Source organism: Dermacentor silvarum, chromosome 3, assembly GCF_013339745.2.
Source record: "Dermacentor silvarum isolate Dsil-2018 chromosome 3, BIME_Dsil_1.4, whole genome shotgun sequence".
Classification (NCBI taxonomy): domain Eukaryota; kingdom Metazoa; phylum Arthropoda; class Arachnida; order Ixodida; family Ixodidae; genus Dermacentor; species Dermacentor silvarum.
In genome coordinates this window covers 16,842,058-16,854,842 of record NC_051156.1, presented here as the reverse complement: position 1 = coordinate 16,854,842, position 12,785 = coordinate 16,842,058, and positions in this window count along the sequence as shown.

Genomic DNA, 12,785 nt, shown 5'->3' with positions numbered 1-12,785 from the left:
AAACGGTCCATCATATTGACACGTATACATGTTTATCTTTCGCCGATGGCCGCTTTCCACCGGCTAACAAATGTTAAACGTTATCGCTCGGCGCAGGACGTTCCTGTATCGGAAGTTTCTAGAACGTTATCGATGCTTCTTTCCGTTGCCTGTTTTCACCGACGCTTATGTTATCTGATTGTATGAGCGACGCGAATTGTCTAGAACTTTCTGGAAGACACGCGCGTACCAGGGATTATTCTGGAACCTTCGATGACTCAGGTATAAAAGCCGACGCGTTTTGCCGCTGATCAGATTTTCGACGATCGCCGACTGTGTTCGCCGCTATCGTTGTGCTTTGAGTGTAGCTTGCTTTTGTGGGCACAGGTTCGCCCAATAACCAACCAGTTTCGTCATACACAGTTTTGCGACTGTTTTATTTACCGTCACTACTACGTGACAATATGGTGGTTGAAGAGGCCGCTGAACAGCGTCATGTCGCACAAACACGTAATGGGCACGATGTGAGCCGCGGGTCGACATGTACAGTCCGCGTCCCTCGATACCGCGGGGGCACAGCACGAAGTTTGCTCATCATATCGCGTAGACGAAGTGCGTAACCACTGGAAGCCGTAGGTGTCTCGTCTGAGCCGTGCACAAAGAACTTTCCCGGCAGCCTTCCACCTACAACAGCGAGCGAAGTACGAGATCTATTGGTCGCTCCACCTGCAGTGAACGCGTACACAACGCTCAAGCAACTGCTCATCAGCCGCCTCACGCCATCAGAGCCTCAGCGACTGAAACAGCTGCTACACGGCGCTGAGCTCGGCGACCGGACCCCTAGCCAATTGTTGCGCCACATGCAACAGCTGCTCGGCACGACGACCACCGACGTGGACAGCAGGCTGCTTCGGGAGCTCTTCCTGCAACGGCTCCCCACAAAAGTGCGGATGGTCCTCGCCTCGGCTGCCGACAAACAGCTTTCTCAGCTCGCCTACTTAGTAACGGCAGTGGCTTCGCCATCCATCGCGGCGGTGCAAACAGACATGGGAATCCGCACATCTACCAACGAGCTGCAGGACATAAGGGAGCAGATCTCTCACCTCGCCGACATAGTAGCAGCCATACGGGACGGCAGCGCGCGCGCGGAGCACCAGCGTGCCGCAGCGCAACCCCAGCAACTGCGACAGAGAATCTGCTGGTACCACAGGAAGCACGGCAACGCGGCCCGCAAATGTATTCCACCTTGCGATCACGCGCGAAACGACCGCAGCCGGCACTGAGGGCTACCAGTGTTCCGGATACCTCAGAGCGTCGTCCTTCAGTGTTCTTTCTCACCGACCGTGATAGTGGCCTGCGATTCCTCGTGGACACCGGGGCTGAGGTGAGCGTGGTGCCGGCTTTGTCAACAGAGCGCCGTGTCCCCAGTGCTTCTCCCGTTCAGGCGATCAACAATACCACCATTGCCACTCACGGATATCGCTCGCTGCCACTGGATTTAGGTTTGATTAAGTCGGCGTGTAAAGGAATATGTTTATCTAGGTCAATTACTCACAGGGGACCCTGATCATGAGAAAGAAATTTACAGAAGAATAAAATTAGGTTGGAGTGCATACGGCAGGCATTGCCAAATCCTGACTGGGAGCTTACCACTGTCGTTGAAAAGAAAAGTGTACAATCATTGCATTCTACCGGTGCTAACATACGGGGCAGAAACTTGGAGGTTAACAAAGAAGCTCGAGAACAAGTTAAGGACCGCACAAAGAGCAATGGAACGAAAAATCTTAGGAGTAACGTTAAGAGACAGGAAGAGAGCGGTGTGGATCAGAGAACAAACGGGGGTAGACGATATTCTAGTTGACATTAAGCGGAAGAAATGGAGCTGGGCAGGCCATGTAATGCGTAGGATGGATAACCGGTGGACCATTAGGGTTACAGAATGGATACCAAGAGAAGGGAAGCGCAGTCGAGGACGGCAGAAATTCAAGTGGGATGATGAGGTTAGGAAATTCGCAGGCGCAAGTTGGAATACGCTAGCGCAAGACAGGGGTAATTGGAGATCGCAGGGAGAGGCCTTCGTCCTGCAGTGGACATAAATATAGGCTGATGATGATGATGATGATGAAGTCGGCGAGACACAGCTATCACTGCTTCACCTGGTTCGCCGCGCCGGCAGTCAGCGTCGGAGCGTGAATGAGCTCGCGCATGGGCATGGCCACGTGAGACCTCACTCCGCAATGCCGGCGCACCTAGGGACAAACGCCTACAAAACGAGCAGACAAACTTCTCCGTAGTACAAGTCAGATATTCAAGGAGCAAAAGTCCTCAGATTATCTCTCTCGCACCCGCTTTTACTAGCGCCTGCGCACAAACGTCGGGCGATTCCTGACATGACTGTCTCGTGCCGAATTCCGCCGATACCAAATTCAGCAACATGGCGGAATTTCACAATGTTCAGAAAAAGTCTGTTTCGCCCGAAAAGCGAACCATCTATTGCGATAACAAATTAGTAGACAGCTATAACAAGTAAAGATATTAGTTTTATCGGCCGTATAAACTTGCAAACATTCACTTACTAACTAAATTAACAAGCACGGTGTCATGCGCGCACAAGTAAACATGAACACATCTCGCTCGATGAGCGCGAAAACTGGTCAAAACGCTGGAGTGGGGAAGCGCGGTAGCAGCGAGCGAACTGACCTTCGTGTAGTCTCTCGCTGCAACGCGAACTAAACGTGGAAAGCAGAGCGCATATACGAAGCTACCGGCACTCCGCGTACTTTGTCTACATCTGTCACACACCACGTGAACGAGGCGCCAACGCCGGGCCAAATTCCAAAGCCGACTTATCAGCTTCCGAAAATAACCCTACGAAAGCAAGGACAATTAATAAGGGGCCATCTGGTGTGCCAGCGAACGCCGGTTGTGGTCCAAAGACCGAGTGAGAGCCCAGATTTGTGTCACAAAAGAGCGCGTAATGCAAGCGCGCGCCGCGTGTCACGCAAGCCAGCGAAAGAACACGCCGGTGACGTTAACCGAAAGAACACAAGGCGACGTTAACCGGAGAGAGAGAGAGAGAGCACACGCGCGTGCCGAGACACCTTCTCACTCGGCGAGTCGACAGACATTACTACAGCAAGAGCATGCACCAAGAGGATGAGTCATCACCCCCCCCCCCCCCCTCGAGAATGCTCCGACGGCGGCGGCCGAAGGAACGAGAAAAGCCTCGAAGGTTCCCAAGCTTTGGCCATGCTACGAGATCACGACACCGATAAGAATGTTCGAGATCGCCTGTGGAAGCTATATAACCGCCGTGCGAGAATCGTTTAGTGGAATTCAAGGAGTTCATGAGTTCAGTCCGCACCGGCGAAGTGATGTAACGTGAAGACCAAGCGTCTGCGGAAGAAGGGGATTCCCCGGCAAGCTAATCGACGGGTTCATCGAGCGTCTGCATTTCCGGAAGAAGTTCCTTCTTCGATATTTGCCCAGAGTTACGCCGAGATCGTCTGACTTCAAGACCAGCACTGGTGAATACGATTGGACACTTAGTGTTCCTTTTTCATTTTGTCGTTTACGTGTTGGACTCTTAGTGCTTGTCGTTAATTATTTTCCTGTGTTTTGTGAATACCCATCTGATTTGTATTGTGTTGTGCCTAGCCTAAGTGTGCAAGTGTATGTGTAACTGCCTTGTGGGAAGAATATATTTTGTTGTGTTTTGACCACTCTGGGCTCTGACTAGGTTTTTGGACAACAACCGGCGTTCGCTGGCGCATCAGAGGGCCCACTCTTAATTGTCCTTGCTTTCGTGGGATTATTTTCGGAAGCTGATAAGTCGGCTTTGGAATTTGGTCCGGCGTCTGCATCTCGTTAACGGGGTCTGTGACAATTTGTCTAAACACAACAAAATATATTCTTTGTAAATGCGTTTATTGCACGCAAGCGTTAGAACTGACCGTCCGATCAGTTCAGGGAACCGCGAGCGCGAGCGGCGTAGTCCGAGCGATGCGCTGGAGAGACTGACCCACTAGACAGCGCTGGTAAAGATGCCCCACTGCATCGTCCCTCTTCTTCACTACAATTACCCCGGGGACGAAAAAGGGAGCCGTCCGGCAACCTAACAGTTCGTCACTGTTAGGGGATCATAATACGGCTTGAGGCGCTCGACGTTGACAATGTCGCGTCCGCGACGGCGCATGTCGGAAGATAGTTCAACGGGCTCAATCACATAGTTGACGGGTGATGCACGCTCGACGATGCGGTAGGGACCTTCATACTTAGGCATCAACTTTGAAGACAGACCAGGTGCCGCGGAAGGAACGGAGAGCCACACAAGCGCTCCAGGAAGAAAGGTGGGCGCAGAGGTGGTGTCACCGCGAGTGTTGTTCTGCCGCTCTTGGTCATTGGAGGTAAAAGCCCGGGCGAGGTCGCGGCACTCTTCGGCATGTCTCACCGTATCAGAAATGGGCGCACATTCAGATGCGTCGGGCCGGTATGGTAGCATTGTGTCGATGGTGTGCGATGGGTGCCGGCCATACAATAAGAAATATGGCGAAAAGCCAGTAGTGCTCTGCGTAGCAGTATTGTACGCGTAGGTGACGAAGGGCAGAATGGCGTCCCACTTTGTGTGGTCGGAGGAGACGTACATTGAGAGCATGTCGCCGAGCGTACGGTTGAACCGTTCCGCGAGTCCATTGGTTTGAGGATGGTACGCTGTTGTTGTGCGATGAACAACGTGGCACTCTTTGAGAATAGCTTCAACTACTTCGGAGAGGAAGACACGTCCGCGGTCACTGAGCAGCTCCTGGGGTGGCCCATGACGTAGGATGAATCGACGAAGCAGGAAGGAGGCAACGTCACGCGCTGTAGCTGCCGGAAGCGCCGCAGTTTCAGCGTATCGCGTAAGATGGTCAACCGCCACAATGGCCCAGCGGTTTCCAGCCGATGCCACGGGAAGGGGCCCGTACAAATCTATACCGACGCGCCCAAAGGGCCGGGTGGGGCAAGGTAAAGGTTGCAGCCCAGCTGGAGAGAGGCGAGGTGAAGATTTCCGGCGCTGGCAATCGGGACAAGAGCGTACGAACGTTTGAACGTAGCTGTACATCCCTCGCCAGTAGTACCGCTGTTGAAGGCGCTGGTAAGTCTTGAAAACGCCAGAGTGGGCACACTGGGGATCGGCGTGGAAAGCTGCGCATATTTCGGAACGCAGGCTGCGAGGCACGACTAACAACCACTGGCGGCCGTCGGAGCTGTAATTGCGCCGGTGAAGCAGGTCGTCGCGAATGGCGAAATGGTGAGCTTGACGGCGCAACGCGCGGGTTGTTGACCTGGTCGATGGATCAGAGAGCCAGCCTATAAGTGACGCAATCCAGGGGTCCTTGCGCTGCTCGGAAGCGATTGTGCGAAGGTCGATGGAAGACACAGTCAACTGAGATATATTGTCAGCCAAGGGAGAGCGCGAGAGGGCATCGCCGTCCGAGTGGTGTCGTCCGCTGCGGTAGAGTACGCGGATGTCGTAGTCTTGCAGGCGAAGCGCCCAACGTGCAAGACGACCGGACGGATCTTTCAATGACGCCAGCCAACATAGTGCGTGGTGGTCCGTGATGACATCAAATGGGCGGCCATACAAATATGGCCGGAACTTAGTAAGAGCCCAGATGATCGCGAGACATTCTTTTTCTGTCACGGTGTAATTGTTCTCGGCTTTCGTAAGCATTCGGCTGGCATAGGCAACGACATACTTAGGGAACCCTTGCTTGCGTTGCGCGAGGACAGCGCCAAGGCGAACACCGCTGGCATCTGTGTGGACCTCTGTAGGGGCAGTCGGGTCGTAGTGGCGCAAAATTGGAAGAGGGGGGGGGGGGGGGTGGAGTCAGCAAACGACGAAGACTCGTGAACGCCTCATCGCACTCTGATGACCACGAGGTGAGGAGCCTGTTGCCCCCAGGAGCTTCGTCAGGGGCGATACGATGGCGGCAAAATTCCGAATGTAGCGTCTGAAGTACGAGCACAGACCGATGAAACTGCGCAATTCTTTGATGGACGTTGGCTTGGGGAATTCGGCAACGGCGCGAAGTTTGTCGGGGTCGGGGAGAATTCCGTCCTTGGATACGACATAGCCAAGTATCGTGAGTTGCCGTGCAGCAAATCGGCACTTCTTTATGTTTAATTGTAGGCCGGCGTTCGATAAACACGTCAAAACACGCCGGAGGCGTTCAAGGTGCGTGGGGAAGTCGGGCGCGAAAACTACAATGTCGTCAAGATAGCACAAACATGTGTGCCACTTTAAGCCTCGCAGAACTGTGTCCATCATGCTCTCGAAAGTCGCGGGCGCATTACAGAGTCCAAAAGGCATGACGTTAAACTCGTACAAGCCGTCGGGCGTGATAACGGCTGTTTTCGGTCGATCGACTTCTTCCATAGGCACTTGCCAATACCCGGAGCGCAAATCCAGAGATGAAAAGAACTCGGCTCCCTGCAGGCAGTCAATTGCGTCGTCTATGCGTGGCAGGGGATAGACGTCGTTGCGAGTGATCTTGTTCAGCCAGCGATAATCGACGCAAAACCTTACGGAGCCGTCTTTCTTTGTAACAAGTACGACAGGAGAAGCCCATGGACTTTTCGAAGGTCGAATTACTTCGCGCCGAAGCATGTCGTCAACTTGCTCGGTAATCACACGACGTTCGCTGGCAGAAACGCGATACGGGCGTTGTCGCAATGGTGGGTGAGAGCCAGTGTCGATGTGGTGCGTTACAGTTGAAGTCCGACCCAAGGAAGCTTGCGCCACGTCGAAAGACGAACGAAATTCTTCCAAGAGGGACAGCAGCTGGGAACGCTGGGCCGCTGTAAGGGTTCCAGCGATGGAAGAACCAAATACATCTGTGGGCAATGTGTCAGATGTAGAAACAGCACTGAGCGTACGGTAGGTGGCGCAATTCGGGTAGTCGGGCACGTCGATAACTTGCACGTCGTCGATGGCTTCCACGGTACCAACACATTCTCCTCGGAGCAGCATGACAGGGTATGGGCACGGGTTACAAACGAAAATTGTGCTAGTGCCCTCGATGATGTCCACGGTCGCAAACGGTAGCAATAGGCCCTTCTGTGCGAGGAAACGGCCAGATGGTGAAAGTAATGCAATGGCGTCCGAGAGGACACTGCAGCGCATGGACACGATCATTGAGGCGTTGGGAGCAACCTGAGTGTCGGCTTCAACGATCAGTTTCCTGGAAGGCGGCGGAGCGTCAGTGGGCGTCAAATCTAGCAGCGGCGATAGTTCGATTTCGGCCCGTGCACAATCGATAACGGCATTGTGGCGCGAGAGAAAATCCCAGCCGAGGATGACATCGTGAGAGCAGCAGGAAAGGATGAAGAATTCTATGGCGTAGACAACGTCCTGAATTTCTACACGGGCAGTGCAAGACGCCAAGGGTCGAATATGCTGAGCACTGGCTGTGCGAAGTGATAGTCCGGACAGGGGCGTCGTGACTTTATGAAGTAAGCGGGAAAGTGTAGCGTCCATAACACATACGGCTGCTCCTGTGTCCACGAGTGCAGACGCGCGGACACCGTCGACAAACACGTCTATCACATTTAATGGGCTGCAATGAGGACTTGTGCACTTCGACGTTGACGCAGCCCTTGCCTCTTGGACTGCGACTGTTAGTTTTCCTCATCCCGAGTGACGGGATGAGGCCGCATCGGCGATAACGAGCGCCGGCGTAGAGATGGGGAACGGCGGGTGTTCGGCGGCGGGCGGTATGTCGGTGACACACCGGAAGGTGGGTCGTAAGATGGACGGGGCAAACGGTTTGGCATGGATGATGCTACGCTGGGCGGCTGCACACGACTACAGAAACGATCCACGTGACCGACGTAGCCGCAGGCAAAGCATATAGGCCGGTTGTCAGACGTACGCCACCGGTTCTCTGTGGCTGGTCCCGCCCACGTCGGAGCACGCCCTGTATGGAGCGGCTGGTGATATGACTGTATAGCGGGCTGCACTGGTGACCTAGCCACGACGTCGGCATAAGTGAGGGGCACAGGCGCAGAGAGTGGGTGGGGCCTCGCGAGGATTTCAGCGTAGCTGAGCGGTGCTGGTGCCAGAGACTGTTGGGGTGGAGCCACGACCTCGGTGTAGCTCAGTGGCACAGGCGCAGGAACATGGTGGCATTGGACGGGCAATACGTCGCCGATTTCTTGCTCGATGGCGCGGCGGAGCGGAGGCACGATAGTCGAAACGGGCTGTGGCACATTCGGCGGCTGAGCGAAGGGTACCAAGGAGAGTTGGCGCGCTACTTCCTCCCGAATGAATGCCTTCATTTCCACAAGCAGTGCGGTCTGGTCGAAGGTGGTAGCCAGACCAGCGATGTGTTCGTCGCGGGAGGAAGACCGACGAGTCAATGAGCGCTGCCTACGTAGCTCCTCGTAACTTTGGCCTAACGTAACAATCTCTGTGACGGATTGGGGGTTCTTGGCGATCAGCATGTTGAAAGCGGCGTCCTCGATTCCCTTCATAACGTTTCTGATTTTGTCTGATTCCGATATCGTCGCGTCCACGCGCTTACACAAGTCCAGGATATCTTCGATATAGCTAGTGAAGGACTCTCCTGGTTGTTGGGCTCGTTCGCGCAAGCGGGATTCTGCTCGCACCTTGCGCGCAACAGGACGACCAAACACAGCTATTATCGAGGTTCTGAACGCGGACCATGTAGGAATTTCCGTCTCGTGGTGGTTGTACCAGAGGCTGGCCACGCCGGCGAGGTAAAAGAGCACGTTGCTTAGTTTCGCGGCATCGTCCCATTTATTGACGACGCTTACTCGCTCGTACGTGGACAGCCAGTCCTCCACGTCGTTGTCGTCTGTGCCGCTGAAAACAGGAGGATCCTTGTGGCGAGGTAGACCAGAGCACACGACGGAGGGTGTAGGAGGCGTTTGCTGGGTCGTCGGCTGAGAGGCGTCCTGAGACATGGTTGAAGAGAGGGTACGGGATCGAAGCTCCAGGATGCGTTCGAGCGTAGCACTCTCCACCACTTGTAAAGGCGTTTATTGCACGCAAGCGTTAGGGCTGACCGTCCGATCAGTTCAGGGAACCGCGAGCGCGAGCGGCGTAGTCCAAGCGATGCGCTGGAGAGACTGACCCACTAGACAGCGCTGGTAAAGATGCCCCACTGCATCGTCCCTCTTCTTCACTACATCTTCAACAAGGCAGTTACATACACTCATGCACACTTCGGCTAGACACATTACAATTCAGATGGGTATTAACAAAACACTGGAAAATAATTAACGACAACCACTAAGAGTCCAACACGTATAGTATAGAATTAATGGGAACACAAAGTTTCCTCTTGTATTCACCCGTGCTGGTCTTGAGTCGGACGATCTCGGCGTAGCTCGAGGCAAATCTCGAAGGAACTTCCGGAAATGTAGACGCTTGAGGAACTTGTCGACCAGCTTGCCGGGGAATCCACTTCTTCCGCAGACGGTCGGTCTTCACGTCACATCTATTCACCAGCGCGGTCTGATCCCCCTGCTGATTCCCGCGCGGAGCTTTTATTGACTTCGCCGGCGCTTCTCGAACCTTCTGACAGAGTCGTGATTCCATAGCATGAACAAAGCCTGGCAATCTTCTAGACATTTCTCGCGTATTCGACCACGGCCGCCGAAGTCTTCGACGAAGGCGGTGACGCACCGTTGGCGCACCTCGGACTGTCGCACTCCTCTCTCGGCTCGCCGTGAGTCTGGGTCTGAGAGGGTGTTTCGGCGCGCGCGCTCTCTCTCTCCCGTTAACCTTCCCGTATCATGACGAAGCTTCTAGTCTCCATTGATCGCGTCGCCTGCCTGTGTCGTGTGCGCTCTCTCTCTCTGTTGAAGCTACCGCGGTGCCGGCTTGCTTCTTCACTGGCTTGAGCGACGCGCGGCGCGTGTCTTGATTTACCGCACTTTTGCGACAACATCGCAGATCGCTTTGAAGAGTAGGCCCGCGCGGGCGCTCACTTTGTCCACGTCGCAGAATTGTAGCGATTTGGGCCTGTGTGTTGTACATCGGAAATATTTTGAAGTGCAAATACAAAGACACAAAAGAGCACATGAGACACAAACGAGCGCAAACTACCAACAAGGTTTATTGACCACCACACGTGTTCAGCCTGTATCAGCACACCTCCTGTACACCTGTCCGATAAAGAGCTGTCCTTTCTTTGAAGGCATTGTGCGCATTGTGCAGCGGTAATGGTGAACATAGTATAAACATGTGTGGTGGTCAATAAACCTTGTTGGTAGTTTGCGCTCGTCTGTGTCTCATGTGCTCTTTTGTGTCTGTGTATTTGCGCTTCAAACTATTTCCCACGTCGCAAATCGCTTGCAAGATACGGCGCCCGCGCGTCCGCGCCGTAAGCAGCAGCCGCCTAATTAGAACGCCCCCCTACCCCAACCCCCGAGGCTTTACTCTGTACCACACACACAACAGAACACGGCGCGCTTCCACCCGCCTTCCTTGGTTGCGCGCGCGAGATTTAGCCGCGATCGTCGGCTGTCGGCTGACCCTCGCACAAACAGCGTACGGCGCGCGGCAACGATGTTATCGTGTATGGACTTTATACGGAACATCGCGGCGACGGCATAAATGCGCTTGGAGTGTCTATATAATTGCTAGCGCAATAATACGCTACCCACGGGATCCTGCCAAAACGAGTGAAGCGACCCGAGGGTGGGGGGGGGGGGGGGGGGGCTTAAGTAGCTGCCGCTTTAGCGACCGCAGACCAATGGATAATGACACGTTGTTACTGAGAATTCGTTTTATTGCGATAGCAAATAAATGAACACTCCAGGCCATTGGTGACCTCCCAGCGAGAGACAGTTACAGTACTGCACTTTTATCTTCTTTTCTTATATAAAAGCCTGTCGGAGCTAACACGAGAAAGATTCAGCCCTGACAGCGTTGAGTTTTCGAACTGATATTTTTTTATTCTCGCTCTGCACCTGCCGCGCGTTCCAATGCCAACTTCGTCTTCCTTGACGGGCGCCGCATGCTGAGGCGCTACAGGGCTCCCCCCCGTAGAGCGTGAGCCATAGGAGTCGCCCAGTGAACGTGCTTGGATGTGGAAGTCCAGACTTGAGATGGAAGCTCCGCGGACGCGAGAGCGGCAATGTATGCAGGTTTTAATCGATCGGCAGCCACGACGTCTTCACGGCCGTTGATGTCCAGCGTGAATGTTTTAGGTGTACGATGGAGGACGCGAAATGGGCCATCATAGGCCGGTGTGAGTGGTGGCCGTATTTGGTCACGCCGAACGAAAACGTGACTGCAGTCATGCAGATCCTGGCTGACGAAGACAGATTGGGGGTGTCGGTCGGCAGGAATTACAGGAGCAAGGTCGTGAAACGTGGTGCGCAGCTCTCGAATGTACGTAGCGGCATCATGAGTGGAAGGGGGCGACGACGGCTCAAAGAATTCACCTGGAAGACGCAGAGACACGCCATAGACTAGTTCAGCTGACGAGCAGCCGAGATCCGTCTTCAATACTGATCGGATGCCCAGAAGTACGAAGGGGAGGTGATCAAGCCAACGTTCTCTTGGCTGGTGAGCAGTGAGGGCAGCTTTCAGTTGTCGATGAAGCCGTTCGACCATGCCATTGGCTGAAGGATGGTAGGCAGTCGTGTGGATGTGTCGAATGCCCAAGATATTGGCAAGTGCGGTGAAAAGGGCCGATTGAAATTGACGACCGCGATCAGTGGTGACGACAGAAGGGCATCCAAAGCGTGATACCCAGCCGTTTGTGAAAGCCTTGGCCACTGTCGGTGCTGTAATGTCGGAAACGGGAAACGCTTCCGGCCATCTGGTGAAGCGATCCACACATGTCAGTAGGTAACAGGCCCCTTGTGATGGTGGAAGAGGGCCGACGATGTCGAGATGGACGTGGGAAAACCTTGCGTCGGGAGGCCGAAAGGGGGATGGTGCAGTGACCGTGTGACGGTGAATTTAACACGCTGGCACTGAAGGCAGGTTCGCGCCCAGCGTCGGACGTCAGCATTGATACTTGGCCAAAGGAAACGAGATGTGACTAGCTTCTGGGTCGCACGAATACCCGGATGGCTCATGTTGTGCAATTGATCAAAAATTGCACGACGAAACGCTTTAGGCACGAAGGGCCGAGGAACACCAGTAGACGTTTCGCACGTTATTAATGAGGTAGAAAATGGAAGTAGGCACTCCGTGAAAGATAGAGACGTGGATGAAGAGCGAAGACTATGTAGCTCAGGATCGTTGCTCTGGGCAGCTGCTAGCTCTTCCATGTCTAGTGGTGGCTGGGTCGACAAGGCATCGATGCGTGAGAGTGCATCAGCGGCGGCATTTTCCGACCCGTGTACGTGTCTGAGATCCACGGTGAATTCGGAGATAAAGCATAGTTGACGGATCTCCCTTGCAGTGTAATTGCTGTGATTGCGATGGAAGGCAAACGTCAGGGGCTTGTGGTCTGTAACGACGTAAAAGTCCCCGGCCCTCCAGTAAATGGCGGAAATGCTTGATGGCGAGGTACACAGCAAGGAGTTCTCGGGCAAATGTACTGTATTTTACTTCCGTTGGTTTGAGTTTTTGCGAGAAGAATCCAAGGGGCTGCCAACCTGATGCGTGCTGCTCGAGAACAGCGCCAACTGCTACACTCGATGCATCGGTGATGAGACGAATTGGGGCATCAGGAACGGGATGTATGAGCATGGTGGCGTCTGCCAGAGCCTTTTTGGCAGTGGCGAAGGCAGATGCGGCGTCGTCGGTCCATTCCAGTGGCGCAGCCGGGTCTTTTTTT